The sequence below is a fragment of the Pelophylax lessonae genome (assembly GCF_965119305.1).
Source record: "Pelophylax lessonae genome assembly, chromosome: 6".
NCBI classification, from domain to species: Eukaryota; Metazoa; Chordata; class Amphibia; order Anura; family Ranidae; genus Pelophylax; species Pelophylax lessonae.
In genome coordinates, this window is record NC_138773.1 from 258,032,325 (window position 1) to 258,050,124 (window position 17,800).

The following is a 17,800-nucleotide window of genomic DNA, read 5'->3' on the forward strand; positions in this document are numbered from 1 at the left end:
GCCTTTCTACCTTTCCTAAATTAGTTAAGCTAGCCTGTTTTTAATAATCCCATTATATTTTTCTACCTTCCCTAAACTCTGAGGATTATATGGGGTATGAAAAACCTGCTCAATTCAAGTGAAATGTGTTTCATGGTTTCTATGGTTTCAGGGACTCCAAAACAGCATATTCTTTCGGAAAGGAGCTTCCTTGCTGTTGTCTTGCCAGGCATCGACCCATCCTGGAAACATGTCCACACACACCAATACATATTGGTATTGGCCCAATTTAGGTAATTGGATGTATTCAGTCTGAAGTCTTTGAAAAGGGAATAGTGGCTTGACCAAATGTCACTCTAGTTGGGCTTCCTGGATTATTTTTAGCACAAACTTTGCATCCCTCAACAAAATCTTAACATGTGTTTCTGGAGTATTGAATAAACCATCCAGCCTTTTTAATGTTTCTCTCCATTGCTTTAGGACCTACATGACCTGGGCCATGGGCAAGTTGCATGATCATCTTCCCTGTTTGGGGTGGGACACATATTCCATTTTCCTTGCCCATTCCATGATTTTATACTAGTTACCGGGTGCAGATTCTTGCAGTTTCCTAATGAGTTCTTTCGCCGTCGGTATTCGTTCTCTTCTCTCCTTCAATCTTTTATGAGCTGCTTCTTCTTCTTTTGCAAAATCATTGATTAGGGTCATATTTTTTTCCATTGGTGTTTCAGCAGTCTTTCTGGCAGCATAATCTGCCAACTGGTTTCCTTTTTCTTCTATGGTTTGTCCTCTAGTATGTGCCTTGACCTTTAGAATAGGTACTTCCTTTGGGATGGTGACTGCTTCAAAAAGTTCTTGAACATATTTCCAGTTTTGAATTTGGTTCTCCTGCAGCAGTTGTGAATCCTCTGTTCTTCAATATAAGTTCATAGTAGTGGACTACTCCTAGAGCATACCTGCTATCAGTATAGAAGTTAGCTGATTGATCCTTTGCGGTCTCACAAGCCTTGGTGAGTGCTACCAGTTCAGCAACCTGCGCCGAAAGGGATGAAGGGAGTAACTGGGTTTCCACCACTTCCTCCAATGTTGTCACCGCATATGCCATTCTTGGGACTCCATTCTTGTACAGGCATGAACTGTCTACAAACAGGATCAGATCATAATTTTCAAGAGGTGTGTCCTTTACTGGGGAGATTTGCTGCATTTTTTCTTCCATGAGTTCCAAGCAATTATGGTCACCCTCCTTTTTAAGGTCTTCTTCCCTCTCTGGGAGAAAGCTGGCGGGATTGATTGTAGTACATCTTTTCACTTCTATTTCTCCTGATTCAAGCAGGATTGTTTCATATTTGCTCAGCCTTGCTGATGACAAACGTTTGGTTCTTGCTCTTTTCAAGATTTAATTTGCTGCATGTGTTGTATAGACTGTCAGGAGCTGATTCATCCTACAATGGCAACCTTCTCAACTAGTAATGTAGCAGCTCTAACTGCTCTTACAAAGGTTGGCATTCCTTGGAGGATTAGTTGTCTGCTTTCATAGGTCACTATGTGTGTTCCTGATGTGACCTCTGTGTAAGGACTCCATTGCCTGTGGCTCCCTTGTCAGAGCAATGCAGTTGAAAGGGTTTGTTTTGGTCAGGCAATTTGAGAGCAGGCGCAACCTGGATATCAGCTTTCAACTGGCTGAAAGTATCCTCCAATTCCTTTGCCCATGCAAAGGGTATAGTTAGGGCAGTATACAAGGTTTTCAACTTGGTGTTAGCATCTGGTATCCATTGTCTCACATATTACACAATCCCAATGAATTCTCTGAGTTGCTTGTGCTTTTTCGGCTGAGGCATTTTAGTTATTGTCCGTTTTCTTTCAATGTCAGTGTGTTTGGTTCCTGGGTATAGACAGTGACCAAGGAATTTCACATGAGCTCTGTACCTTTTCCTTTGACACCGTGCAATTCTGTTCACTGAGATATTTCAACAGAGAAAGAGAATCTTGTTCACAATGTTCTTTTGTGTCTGCACATAGTAAGATGTCATCAATGTACACCTTAATCACTGAGCCTTCATGGGCTGGTTGCCACTCGTTTAGGATTGTCATCATGGCCTTTGAGAATTCACTTTGGGGAGGAAATCATTCCTTGTGGAATTCTTGTCCAGGTGTACATTTCTCCCTCGAACTGGAAAGTAAAGAGTTTTTGGCTTTCTTCATTCGGGACGACACTAAAGAAAGCATTGACCAGGTCTATCATGGTGTACACCCTTGTCCCTGTAGGTAAATCATTGAAAAAAGTACTAGGATTTGGGACAACGGGAGTGTCTTCCTTGATAATCTGATTGATGGCCTTAAATCATGTACCATTTTATATAGTGTTTTTTTTTTCCCTTCCGGCATGTGTGCTCTGCTCTGTTTTCTTTATGACACCTCCATAAGTAGTTTTTATTTGTATTTGTGTACTAGTGAGTTGATCTACTGATAGTAGGTATTGTAGTATTTGTGGGATTTGGACTCCAGCTTTTATTTTAACTTTTACTGGAGGGACTCGTAGAAGCCCCATATCCTATTTTCCCTTGGCACAGAGAGTATCAGGTATTTGAGCAACAATTTCAGATGGAATATTGCCTTCAGTCTCTCCCTCTAATTCCATCGCTGTCAATCCACATACAATTTTCCCATCTAATTTTCCAACATGTACTTTTACTCTGTTGGATGTGTACTGTATACAGGCCTGTACGTGATTTAGTAAGTCTCTTCCCAATAGATTGCTTGGTACAGTATCAGTGACAAGCAGCATATGAAACATGCTGTGGCTTGCAATCCCTATTTGTATATGGGCCATTTCCTTTAGAGGGGTGGACTTTTCTTCCACTCCAACTGCTAGTGGCCCAGGTGTAAGGGGGATGTCTTTCCATAGACAGAGCTTTTCAATTATAGTCCAGGCAGAGCCAAAGTCAACTAAGCATGAATTTTCCTGGTCTGTTAATTATGGGAAGCGTAATGTTACAAAAGTGTCTTTACCATCCGTCTCAGAGATGCACATGTTACCTCTGTATGTTCAGAAAATTTGTGATGCTTTACTAGTCATTCATCACCTTCCTTCTCTTTCTTCTGCTTATGTTTATCAGGCAGTCTGCGCCTTTTTGACAAGATGACCAATCCTACCACAATTTAAACATTTCCTGGTTTCTCTTTGGAAATTATTAGCTCCTTGAGCATGATCTTGAGCCACAAAAACATTAGGCATTTTCTCTTTCCTTTCTTCTTCTTGAGCCTCAATGCTGCTGCATACTTCCCTCAGCAAAGTCCATTTAAATCCCTTTCACTCTGGTTTTGTTGCCATTACCCGTTTGCTTGTTGATTCTTTAAGCTCCATCACAACACCATTCTGACAACCTATGGCAGTGATGTTAGTTCAATCAGTCACATCTACCCACTGTTTCTGCCATGGTCTGGACACACTTAAAGTAAGCAAAAACACACTCAGTCTTTTCTTGTTTAGTAAGCCACCTTATTTGTTCTGCGAGGGCCATTAATTTATTAATTCTACAACATTCCACCCATTTTCTTTCTAATTCTTCTGTTGTCCTATCTTCAGCCTGGAATGGGAAGTTTCCCCTGCCTGTGGGGCATTAGTGTTGTGGTCTTCACTTTTCTGTGCGACCTTGTTTATGTCAACAGACCCAGGGATTAATCTCAGCAATTGGGCCATATCCACCCAGCATAGATCCTGAGTTTCTTTTAATTTGTTAATTTCCTGCATAAAGACAGCTTTGTCTTTTTAAGGTGTGGGAAGTCCTTTTTCAGAGTGTGCATTTCCCCTAGAAAAAAGGGCTGGTAAATAGTGCTTGTTGTGACTATCGGGGGGTCAACATTCAATCCTTGTCTAGCTCTTAAGAGTGGCAGTATATAGAGAACTCAACCTTATTAGACCCCTAAATTATACTCACTAGTTTGTTGTTATGATATTGGGGAAGGGGCATATGTTTTAGTAACCTCTCATTTACAAAGGAGTAAAACTGACATTCGATATGGAAAGGAGGTCTGGAAAATGTAGTTACATGGCACATTGTACATATTTTATTTATGACCATATCCGCTGCAGGCAGTGCCAACAGAACATTTAGTAATGACTCATGTTGCTCTTCAAAGAGGTGAAATCTGCACTGTTCCTCCAGGCATAATATCGAATGCATGAGCTGCTTTGGCTGTAGGTTTGCAAATGTGTTAATGGGAAAAGAGTCAACCAGCATTTTTTTTTTTTTTTTTACCTGAGATAAGTAAAACTGAAGTCCTCAGATTTAAGGCTCTCAATTATCTATAAAACTGATTTCCAGGAAAATGTATGTAGCGCACCCCTCAAGTAGAAGTGATCCCCCACTCTGCACAGCCAAGCACACCAAATTTTCACATTCTCTCAGAGAAAAAAAAAAAGTCCAGTACTTGTTTTTTTTTTTTTTTTATTGAGGGATTACAACTTGGATGGGGATAGGGAAATTATAAGATGCCCAATTGACTTCAGTAAACTCTTCAGGGACAACTCTTCCTATATACAGCTATATACGGTCTCTATGTACACTCCTCTTCTTCCTCCAGCACTCGCTTGTAAAAAACAGACTTAGCTGGGACACTTTCAGAATCTGGCAAAGCACTTTACAGGCAGGGACCCCAGGACTCTTGGCTGTGTAGCAAAGTCCAGTGTCCAGCTTACATCTCTGTGGCTACAGATCCTAGCACCACCTCTTCAGGCACTGTTCACCCTGTTCACTCACAAGTTCACCAGGCTAACTTCTCTGGAGAACTCCTGGATGTGCTGACCTGCTCCTGCTGTCCTCTTTTTGCTCCAGTGTCTCCAGGAAGGATTTCCTCCATGTGTTGTAGTGGGTCCCCTCAGCACCCAAGCTCCAGGCCCAAGGTCACCCCTCCCTCACTATGGGGCACCCTCAAGAGCCACCGACTACCTATTCAGCACTCCTTTTCCATCTTCCACCCGACTGCCCCTCCTAGCATGATTCATGAGTATTTGAGGTGAGCGCCACCCTTTGCTGGGGATTGGCAAGGGTCCTCATACATATTCCAAACACTCCCTCCTAGACTTCTCCCTCTACTTATGGAAGCATCTTCAAGGTTCCAGAAAGCATTGGGAGTCACCAGAGATGCTGCTTGCTGTGTCATCCAGCCTCCCTGAGTCACTCTGCCCTGACCCAGATTCAACACAGGCTTAGCTCTAAGCCAGGCTAAATTTCCCTGCACTGTACAACTAACTATGTACAACTAGCACACTCGAAAGTGCTACACTTAAAACACAAAAAAAGAGAACATAAAATTTTTCTAGAAGATCCATAAAATAGGAGATTTAGATTTTCTTGGAGTTTAAAACACATGTTGTGTATAGTATGCAATAGCCCAAAGTGAAATGTATTTACTCAATAAACAATTCAGTTAGCCCAAAATGTTCATGGGAATTCTTATAACAAAAATGACTATTGTTTACATTTAAATAGACAAAAAAGAAATAGCCTGCATACATGGTGCTTCTAATTTTCATCTAAGAAATAATTTTGTAGAGGTCAATCCTTACAGTTGATAGTGACACTAAACAGTATCCTTTTTCTCCAAAAATAATCCATACACATCCACTACGTAATGGCCCTGTTATCTATTTTTTCTGGCTCCTTGTAACGTCTTCTGTGGGTACCTGAACCTCTCTACTTTCCCCTCACCTCTGATTGTTTGGAATGAGCAGTAAATGTTAGTTGGGGTCATTTGCACTGCTCTATGTACACTACAAGTTCCATAGTCCATAGACCATTGTCCATCTCTGGAGCAAGCAAGGGAGGGTGACTATGTTTCTGCACACAGTGGGACCACGTAGAACAAATCTAGCCACCCCCTAACAGGAAGTCAGACCCCAGCAAAAAATAATAAGGAATATGGAGTATGGAGATTTGGAGGAGGCTGAGAGCAATTAAAAAAAAAAAAAAAAATATATATATATATATATATATATATATATATATATATATATATATATATATATATATATATATAAATATATACATATTCAGTATCTCACAAAAGTGAGTACATCCCTCGTATTTTTGTAAATATTTTATTATATCGTTTCATGTGACAACACTGAAGAAATTACACTTTGCTACAATGTAATGTAAAGTAGTGAGTGTACAGTTTGTATGACAGTGTAAATTTGCTGTCCCCTCAAAATAACTCAACATTCAGCCACTAATATCTAAACCGCTGGCAACAAAAGTGAGTACACCCTAAGTGAAACTGTCCAAATTGGGCCCCATTAACCATTTTCCCTCCCCGGTGTCATGTGACTCGTTAGTGTCACAAGGTCCCAGGTGTGAATGGGGAGCAGGTGTGTTAAATTTGGTTTTATCGCTCTCAGGGCTCAGCAGCCATGATACATCATGGTCAGTGTACAGTGGGGAGGGCAGAACCAGGCAGGATCAGCCAGGTATTTCAGGTGATTCAGGGGGCCATGCTTTAAGGGAACAGGATCTATTTTTTTTTTTTTTTTTTAGAGTAACAAACCATTTAAGCGCTTTGAGAAGGTTTTCCCAATACTAATAATTGTCCAGCAGCACTTCTTACTAGGAACCAGCACGGGGGCGTGTGAGATGTTCTACACATACATTTGAAAGGACCTAGGGCAGTTTTTTTGGGCGATCCTGCAGAAGTTCACGAACAGCTGCAGACAGTGACACAGCATGATTCTGAAGGCAGCAAACTGTGACAAGCCTCTTGCAATTCATTGTACAACAGAACTCAGATTGGGAAATCATTTGTGCTGCAGTGTGCATGTGCTATGCTATTAAGATACATAGGATAGGAGTGACAAAGATGAGCTCATCACTGTGCTGCTTCCCCTTTCACTGTTCAGTCATGGGCTGGGGAAGGGTCAAGACCTGTATGCATTAGCATGGCAAATGCAGCAGAGAAAAAGTGGGTCTCCTGTTGTTACAGACAGGGCTTTGCTCCAATGCAGAGCTGTACTAATGTCAGGATTGAATAGACACAAATACAAATCTCGGTAAGGTGGCTCCCTTAAATGTATTTCGTATGTATTTGCCTGGAGTTCAGCTTTACCTCAAAGATATTGCATTTGTGGATTCAGTTTTCAACTCCCCCCCCCCCCCACCATAAGAAGTATACTATAACTCCACAATCATACACTTTTCTAATGCAATATTTTAGGCCAGAGAAACTAAATTATTACCTATTTTTAATATTATTTATTTAAATTTTATGTTCCATTTGGCTTGGAAATGTTTCCTTGTTGAGCCTTGGAGTTATGAAAACATTGTAATGTTGTGTCATTGTGAACATTCCAATATTAGCGGTAGACAGTGATAGGCCATGTGCCATGTACAATCAAATTAGGTAATAAATTAAATTTACAATAATTTTTTTTTACATCTTTGCACTACTTAACAGTAACAGATTTGTCATATAGCTGGGGTTCAGCTTTAAATTTACTGCATAATGTCATGAAAACACATCATTACTACTTAAAACGTTACTTTTTAAAGGATATCATCAGTCATGTTTTGGTGTCAATAGCATTTCAGTGCTACACAATTTAAAAGTGTGATCACATCCTTGGATCACAGATTAGTCTCCATGGCATATACTCTCCGAGGTGTGAAAATATTCCTGATGAAACGACGAAGAACATCTTCAGTTTCATAAATTGGTGAATTGAAGGTGTAACAATTTAAATGGATTTGTCACTGCTGTATGGCAAAGACTTGTGCACGTAAACATGCGTAGATCGCACATACGTAATGCTTGGCTTTTAAATTAGACTATTGAGCTTAAAAGGCAATTCTTAAAAGGAGACTGCAGTTTCTTAAAAAAAAAAAAAAAGATGTAACATATACAACTGTCACCTTCAGCTTGTTATATTTGTGTATCTAAAGGCAAGTAGTTTTAATTAGGTACAAGCCTTTCTATGAGCACCCTGTCACTTTTTGTTTGCTGATTTTGCACACTGATTCATTGGAATATCTATATGGACTGTCATTAGTGGATTCCATGCATGAGAATCATCATGATGGACTCTTATAGAGAAAACTGATTTGATATTTTGCCTTATTTTACTTTTCCATAGGTAAATTTAAGTTTATATACACTGGTCGTGGTTATATTTTTTTTAAAGAAGCGCACTCAGTCACTTTTACATAATTATTTGAATCTTATATTCAGACTTATTGGATAGCGGCTCAAAATGTTTGATTATTTAAAATATTTAGAGTGTTTTGTTTTTCACATATTATTTTTGCAATACTTGTTGGAGGTTGGATAAGCGCAGGATTCTTTAGGAAATAAAGTATTGTTAATTATTGGATAGGGTGGAGATGTTAAACCTCTTATTACGTTTTTTACTGTCTGTGTCCCCATGGGCCTATTCACCCTCCCTATTTTCCCTCATGTCCATTATTACTGGAATAGAAAGTGATAGGAAAGCCCAAATTTCACAGATGTCATCCAAACATGAGGTGAAGGTAAACCTTCCAATGTGGATATCTGTTCTGTTAACAGATATGTGAGAGGGCATTTCCACTTACTTTAAAACCACTTGCCGACTGCCGCACGACTATTTACGTCGGCAGTCAGCCCCTCACAGTAAAGAGACGTAGGGCTACGTCGCTAGCCTGTAAGAATTTTGGGAGCGAGCGTGCGCCGCCATATGCGCGCTCCCACTCGGTCACGGACCCCCCCACGCGTGTGCCCGGTGGACCCGATGTCCACCGGGCACTCGCGATCATCCGTGACAGCGGGAGAAAGGCAGGCGGCTAATGTAAACAAAGCCGCCTGTCAGTCTCCCCTGTGTAAGAATGGTGATCAAACAGTTCTACTATGTAGGACCGTTGATCACTGTTCTTACACATCAAGCCACAGCCAATCACAGTTAGAAACACGCCCCTATGGACACACTTAACCCCTCCCTCTCAAAAAAAGTTAACCCCTTCACTGCCAGTGTCATTTTTACAGTAACAGTGCATATGTATAGCACTGATTACTGTAGTAATGTCACTGGTAACCCCAAAAGTGTCAAAAATGTCAGTCAAGGGTCCGATCTGTCCGCCCCAATGTCGCAATCCCGCAAAAGAAATCGCAGATCGCCGCCATTTTGCGCTTAAAAAAAAACAACAAAAATGACAAAAATCTTTCCCTTTGTTAGTAAATGCAATAACTTTTGCGCAAACCAATCCAAATACGCTTTTTGCGATTTTTTTTTACCAAACATATGGTAAAAAAAAAAATTGGCCTAAAATATAAAATTTAGATTTTTACTTTTTTTTGGGGGGAATTTCATATAAAAAAATGTGAAAAATATTGTTATTTTTGCAAAATTTACGCTCTTTTTTTGTTTATAGCGCATGATCAAAAAATCGCACAGGTGATCAAATACCACCAAAAGAAAGCTCTGTTTGTGGGGAAAAAAAAGACGCCAAATTTGTTTAGGTACAGCGCCGCACGACCGCGCAATTGTGCGCTAAAGTCATGCAGTGCTGAATCGCAAAATAGGCCCTGGTCAGGAAGGGGGTAAAATCTTCCGGGGCTTAAGTGGTTAAAGGTGTGTCCCATGGTCTGTGTCTAAATGGAGGGGATCTAGCCAATGATACATGTAAAAAAATATATATTCTGGATGTGTATGTTGGAAGGGATTGTAACAAACTTTGTTGCAGATTTCTACCTTTTTTATTCTGAAGAAATGGCTGTTTATTTCTCTGTGTCCATGTGACAAGTGAATATAATGGAAGTGATTTTAGAACTATTAATCAGTTACTGTACTTGCAGGGCTCTAATGAGGAAAGTGGCAGGATCTGCATCCCTTTAGATGTGATTTCCCTTTGAAAGTATCTCGATAAAAAAAGATATTTATTTATGTAATTTGTATTTATTTATTTATTTTTTACTAGTAATGGCGGCAATCAGCGATTTTTAGCGGGACTGTGACATTGCGGCGGACAGATCGGACCCCTAACTGAAATGTTTGACACTTTTGGGGGGACCAGTGACATTACTACAGTAATCAGTGCTAAAAATATGTACTGTTACTATGCTAATGACACTGGCAGGCAATGGGTTAACCCAGGGGCGATCAAAGGGTTAAGTGTGAGCCTAGGGGGTGTTTTCTACCTGTGAGGGGATGGGCTTGTAATAACACAGAGACCTGTGTTCCTAAATAGCAGGAGCAAAGGGGCTCTGTGTTGATAGCAGAGAGAACAATGGTCTGCTGTGTTTACAACAGCAGACCGCCGTTCTCTCTTCACGGGGAGCGATCGCGGGTGCCTGGTGGCAATCGCAGCTGCCAGCCCTGCACCTCGGCTTCCCGGCTGGTCGGCAAAGTGGTTGATGCAGATAAGGCATAAGTGAGTTTAATTACCACCTTAATCAGCCAGAGAACCTGTTTAATTAACTGGCTGCCAACCGCTTACCGCATATTTACTGCAGCAGGATGGCTCTCCCAGGCAAACCGACGTAGGGCTAAGTTGGTCGTGCGCCTGCAGCTAGGGGGGGCGAGCATGCGCCGCCATTGGCACGCTCCCGCCCCTGCTTGTTAGCGGGGAAGCCGATGCAGCGGGCAGGTGGCTTTGATTGCCGCCTAACACCCGCGATCGTTCCCCGCTGAGAGAGAACGGTCAGCTGTTGTAAACACAGCTGACCGTTCTTCTCCCTGGAATGATCACAGAGCCCCTGTGATCCTTCTATACAGGATCACGGTTCTCTATGATCATTCCACAAGCCATATCCCCCCACAGTTAGAAACACGCCCCTAGGTACACATTTAACCCCTTGATCACCCACACTGTTAACCCCTTCCCTGCCAGTGTCATTATTACAGTAACAGTGCATATTTTTAGCACTGATTACTGTAGTAATGTCACTGGTAACCCCAACAGTGTCAAAAATGTCAGTCAGGGGTCCAATCTGTCCACCGCAATGTCGCAGATAGCCGCCATTACTAATAAAAAAAAAAAAAACAATAAAAATGACATAAATCTTTACCGTAGTTGGTAAATGCAATAACTTTTGTGAAAACCAATCAAAATATGCTTATTGCAATTTTTTTGTTTACCAAAAATATGTAGCAGAAAACAAATTGGCCTAAAATGTTAACAAATTTTGATTTTTTAATTTTTTTTTTTTGGAGTGTCATATAGCAGAATGTGAAAAATATTGTTTTTTTTTTTCAGAATTGTCGCTCTTTTTTTGTTTATAGTGCAAAAAATAAAAATCACACACAGGTGATCAAATACCACCAAAAACAGCTGTATTTGTGGGAAAAAAAAGGACATCAATTTTATTTGGGTACAGCATTGCACGACCGCGCAATTGTCCGTTAAAGTAACGCAGTACCGAATCCCAAATATGACCTGATCATTAAAGGGGAAAACCTTCCAGTCCAGATGTGGTTAATGTGTTCGATTTTAAAGGGATGAGGTGGCAACCCTAGGGCCAGTTCTGCTGAACTGGCCGAGATTCAAATCGTGTAAGGCGGGCCTTAGTCAAGTCCATCTAAATCTGCTAGTCTAACATTATCCTTTTACCTAGTCTTCCCAGACTGACAATACTGCTGTCCATGTGTAGCTCCGTTGCTCCTCCATCCAGAGTGGAAACACCCTAATACAGGTGGTGTGTTACCGGCCAGATCACTAGGTAATGATGAAAATACAGAGGAAAAGGGTGGGAAAAAAAAACATTCCGCATTTAATGATTGGTAAATTGTAATATATTACAGGTTTTTTTTTGGGTTTAATACCGCTTTAAATTAAAATATTCTGTAATATCGGAAGCATCTTTGTTCTTGGCTTTTGTTTTCTGGTGTGAAAATGAGTTTCACAATAAGCTGCTGATTACAGAGTAACAACAAAATGAATTTTAAAATGAACTGTGTTTGGTGATATTTTCTTTTCTGTTTGCATGCAGATAATCTGCTTGATTGAAGTTGACAGAAGTTGACAGATGAAGAGTACGAAGTAATCCAGAGCCTCAGGTACACCTGCTGCCATTTTAAAAAATAAGCCAATTCAGTTTTCATCCTTTGAAATTTCTGTATGTTTGATGAGCGGTTCATTCATTTATTTGTTGTAAATGGTACGCCGGTAGATCTTTATGACTTTTTGGTTAATGTGTTCTTTCACACTTTCCGCTAAGATCTCATGTTTCTCAGTAAAGATTGTCTGGCTTTTTCTAATATTGCGATCTTCTAGACCTGGTCTTCTGTTAACAGCTGGTTTTCTACTGTGCCTTGGAAAAGGTCACGCTAAATTCATGCTGTGAGTGATGGCAGCGCGTGTGACTTAATCACAGTTCCGGTGTACAAGAGGCTGAAGTAGTTCATAAAGGCTGCGGTCATTTCTAAAGTACTGTGTGCGGAACTGCTGCTGCCTTAACGGGAAATGATTGTGTAGGTTTAGTCTAATTTAATTTGTAACATTTAAAAGTCATTTTACGAGATTCTCCCAATTATATTTATACCACGTATCATCTTATTTCATGTCTTTATGTCAAGGTCTGCAATCGGGCTAAACTGTTTTTAACATTCTGTAAGTGACAAGTCTAAGGGTAACCGCACTTTTTAGATAACTTGAAGTGGTTGTAAACCCTTACATATACCCAGTGAAGTACAGGAAAAAAAAAAAGTTTGTTGGGCGCTTGTTCTGGTAAGTGGGTCCCCTATTCAGGAGTCTTGATCGGAGAAGGCAATCAGGGCATAGACTGGACTTCTGTGGTGCAAAAAAACACCATACTGATACCCAGGGCAGCTCTACACAGACGAAGCAAGATCCCACTGGAAATAGGAAAAGAAAGAGGTGCTGCTGAGTGTAGCAAGATGATTTTATTGTGCAAAGAAAGTATAGACTCACATGTAATCACGTGAACGCCGGTGCGTGTCCTCCGAGCACTTCCTGGTGTAAAACGCCCAGTCTTCCTGCTGGCCCGCAGCTAAGGGATGACACGGCAGGGAGAAAACAATGGAAGGGACAGGATAGAAAAGAGGCAGCTGTGGACCGCAAGCCCCACAGATGGACCGCGCGGACGTGATGACGTAATGCATTTCGGAGCATGCGCACAACGCTCCTTCATCAGGCGGATAGAGCAGCCGGCCAGCCAGAAGACAGAGGCGTTGTACACCAGGAAGTGCTCGAAGGACACACACCGGCGTTCATGTGATTACATGTGAGTCTATACTTTCTTTGCACAATAAAATCATCTTGCTACACTCAGCGGCGCCTATTTCTTTTTCCTATACCCAGTGAAGTGACTATCCTCAGGCAGGGCCATCTTACTGAATGGGCAAGCTGGGCAGTTGCCCGGGGGGCCCCACCTGCCCAGCGACCCAGCCAAGCATTAGTCCCGATTCCCGTGTGCATCCCACCGCCGAACTTAGCAGGTGGCAAGCGCCTGTCGGCCCTGCGCAGCTGTCAGGCCACTTGGGCCGTGGAGGGGGAGCCCAAAACTGCAGGAATGCCTGTTCACCTCCACCAGAACAGGCACACACAGCACAGTCGAGTCTGACTCCAGTTCGTGCGTGTGTTCACCGGACCCAACCGCCAAACTTGGAAGCTGTCATTAGCCTGGCACTGCTATACCAATAAATATAGCCTTATTGATAATTAGCATTTTTATTCTCGTGGGGAATTGTGTAGGCAGGGCCCCAGTGCACTGCGTTGCCCAGGGCCCTTTAATGCTCTTAAGATGGCACTGTCCTCAGGTGATAAACAAAGATGAAACAAATCCTCCTACATAAGTGTCACCTCTTTATCTGCAGCCATCTCTTCTCGACATCCATTCAAAATGCTTATTTTTTTAGCTATGTATATGCACCGTTTAGGAGATATTTACTGTCCTAATAGCCAGTTATGTCATTTGCACATGCGCTCTGAAGAAACGGCCGCCCGTGATGTTTCTTCAGAACAGTGTGCCGTGACTGGTGGCTTCCACGCGCATCCGCGTGAGTAACGTCATCGCGGCTCTGGCCAGTCGGAAGGAAGACTGGGTATAGATGGACCCAGTCTCCAATGATGACATTGCATCGCTGGAAAGCTTTGTTTTCAAATAAGTTTCACATAATGTGCTGGTATGCGATGCATACCAGCACTTTATGCCTTTGCATTTTTCATATTTTATGTCCGAGGTTTACAGCCACTTAAAGTTTATCTCTACCAAAAACTTTTTTTGTTTGTTTTGTATGGAGTAGGAAAGTGTCACATTTTTATTGCTGTGTCCAAACTAGTGAGATTTACTCAATGTGAAGGGGGAAGGGGCAGGGAATGCCGCTCAGGTGTGTGTCCAATCTGGTGCTGGCTAGATCCGCCGTCCGGAAAGATGCATGTGAAAATGTGGAGCCCCACACAGATAGATGAAATCAAAAAGGGTGTCTTTATTCTTCAAAATCATCCAGGACAAACAGACAGTGTGAGGAACATAATATGTCCAAGGTAGACACGTTTCACGGCACGAACGGCCGCTTACTCATTACCACGGTGGTAATGAGTAAGCGGCCGTTCGTGCCGTGAAACGCGTCTACCTTGGACATATTCTGTTCCTCACACTGTCTGTTTGTTTTGAATGATTTTGAAGAATAAAGACACCCTTTTTGATTTCATCTATCTGTGTGCGGCTCCACATTTTCACATGCATCTTTAGTGAGATTTACTACCTTTATCTGTGTTGGTGATGATTGTAACGGGGAGACAAAGTAATGATAAATCCCAGTGTTGGTGATTATTGTAACGGGGGGAGAAAGTAATGATAAATCCCAAATTGTACAGTTGTCACCAGAACAATAGGTGAGGGGAACTCAGTAGAGAGACCTGTTCAGAGGAAAACTGCCCAGTTCAGGTTGTCCAATTTACCAAAACTGCATAATAGGAAGACACATCTAAACAACCTATTCAATTTGCATTAAATCGGGCAGTTCCTTGCACTATGTAGTTGATGGTAGATCTAAAGAAGATTGTACAATTTGATTGTATAGAGTATGGTCATCTTGAGAATTTCTGCAGGACTGGAAGCAAGGGGAAATCTACTCAACCAGACACAGCAAACCAAAAACTGAAAATGAAAAGTTTTGAATAGAAATATACTTTTAATTCTGACCAATTAATCTGCTTGTACTTTGGATCAGTGGGTAAGTCAGTTCAGGAGTCACAGCCTGTTCCCCAGAGGACCTAATTGAAAAGGCATCTCCCTGCCTGCTTGCAGGTAGACACATTTTCCATTCAAGTGGTTGTAAACCTCTGTAATGATAAATGAACAGAACATCCTCTTCTATAGTGTGTACCTGCCTCAATCCATATGATTTCTGTCTGCTGCCTCCTTCCTCTAATGTCTGCATGAGTCATTTTTGACAGGTTGTACAGACTCCAAGGGATTGAAAGGGTCAGGCTGAGAAGCTCCAGAACACAGCCTGTAATTGACAGCTTCAGCTGTGCATGTTTCCCTATGAGACACTGTAGACGGGGGTTGTAGGCATTTCCTCCACTCGGGTCTCATATTACACTCAGCTCTCCTCTTTGTGCTGTGCAGCATGTGATGTTCGATTCCTGCCTCTGGAAGTTTCGGAAAGCTGTATAAAATGTGTAATATAGAATGCTGTAGACAGTAGATGGCTGCGGAATAACAGGATTAACAGGTAAAAATTATGTAAGAGGATTTGTTTAATCTCTGGGTAGCACCTGAGGCTAGTCACTTCACTGGGTATATGTAAGGGTCTGCAATTACTTAAATGCTTGTCGAGAATTACGTTGCACATACATAGCACTGAATATCTCAAGCAAGTGATAAATAGATCAGACTACCCATTGTAGGCCAAGGTTTCTGGCCCAAGTGTGACCTAAGTACACATCATTTTAGTACAAGCCTGCGGTCACACTTGGTACAATTTAAAGTAGTGCGATTTAAAGTCCAACTTTAACACTACTTTAGCACTACTACAGTACTACTTCTGTGAGATTTGTAAGGATTGAATAAGACTTCAGTGCTACTTCGATTTACATTATAGTCTATGGCAGTGAAATTGTGCTGAAGTCCTGAAAAAGTAATAAATTAACTATTTCTCAGATCTAACTACTTGAAATCGTATGTCGTGCCTGAAGTCATACTGGTGTGACTGGGGGCTAAAGGGGCAAGTGGGATTAAAGTACGATCTAATCTGGAGTTTAAATACATTTCAGGTGCATCAAAACAAAATGTATTCAGTTTCTGATTCATGATTATTTTCTTTCTAAAGCAGCCACAGCCTAATGGCCCATACACACGATCGGATAATCGGACGATAGATTATCCGGGTTTTTTTTTGCATGCTAGTCGCATATCGAAAATGAAGAGGTTACTAAAGTTAAGAAAATTTTTGTACAACAGAATGTAAAATAGAAAGTGATGAAATGTGTTGTTTATATTACATCTAGTGGTCAATTTTTGTTTATAAAAAAAAAATTACGTATTCATGCTTGGGCTTCTAGCTTAGTTAATTGAGTAAGCGTGCAAATTACTCACGAGCTTACACTGAGGGACAGGACTGGGAAGACAGTATCTTCTAAGCAGGAAGCAGAGCCTACTATGTAATAAACAAATATAGCTGCTTCCAAGTACATATGCGTACATTTACCAAATATATATGGAAAAAAAGTTTTTTAAATGTTGGCACTCATTGATATGATGATATAAATGATAATATTGTGTACATAAGGTTATGTACAACACTGGTAACACCTTAATTCCTTGTTAACCCTACATTGCCAGAAAAACCCCATCTAATTCTCCTTTTGTTGGTAGCTATTTTTACATTTTTATTTTTTGTTTTACCTGTGACATTCCCTTCGTTCCTTTTACAACACTGGTAACACTGAATAATCCCATGTTAACCCTACATTGCCATAAAAACCCAATCTAATCATCCTTTGTTTGTAGCTATTTTTACATTTTTATTTATTTATTTATTTTTTTTTGTTTTACATGTGACATTCCTTTTATTCCTTTTAGTCTATAGAAATGATTTAATTTGCAAATAAATTCCTTATGTGGTACACCAGAAACCTCAATTTAGCCTTACATTTAGTAGTTGTTGAAGTATCTATGGTCAAAGTAGAAAAGTTCTTCTTTTGAAATATATTTTTTATTTTTCCTTTCCTTTTTGTTAGAGCATTAAATATTGTTTCTAAATATTTGAAAAAAAAATTGCAACAGACACAAGTAATTGCCGTCCATCACTGTTCATTCCATATTTAATTAAAATTAGACTCTACTTTGAATTTTTGATTCAATTTAATATTTCAAATAACAAAACAAATGAAAATGTATTGGAAAAAATGATGGGTCTCTTAATCTAATGCTTGTTGCACAACCTATAGAGGCAATCACTGCCAACAAGCAATTTCTGTAGCTCTCCATGAGATTTCTGCACCTGCCAGCTGATAGTTTGGCCCACTCTCCTTGAGAAAACTGCTCCAGCTGTGTCAGATTTAAAGGGTACCTTCTTCAGATCTCATGTTTTCAGTTATTTTCCCAAAGATGTTCAGTAGAGTTCAGATCAAGGCTCCTGGATGGCCACTTCAAAATAGTCCAGTGGTTTGTTGTTGGCCATTCTTGGGTGATTGTGAATACCCATGACTTACGACAGAGCTTTCTGATGATTGGAAACATATTTTATTCCAGAGTTCCTTGATAGTCTTGAGATTTCGTTGTACCCTGCACAGATTTGCAGCAACTTGTGCCAGACGCAGAGCCCCAAAACATAACTGAGCCGCTTTCATATCATTCATTTTTTTTTTCTGTGTGACATGCCAGAAAG

The 17,800-nt window shown here is 40.8% G+C and overlaps 1 protein-coding gene across 1 annotated transcript in view; it reads left to right on the top strand.

Moving 5' to 3' along the window:
- B3GALT1 (beta-1,3-galactosyltransferase 1) overlaps window positions 1-17,800 on the top strand; it is a 462,810-nt gene that overhangs the window by 139,428 nt on the left and 305,582 nt on the right. Inside the window, exon 2 of the mRNA XM_082260201.1 lies at window positions 11,932-11,998. The gene's annotated coding sequence lies outside the window, so the exon portion shown is untranslated. The remainder of the gene's footprint in view (window positions 1-11,931; window positions 11,999-17,800) is intronic.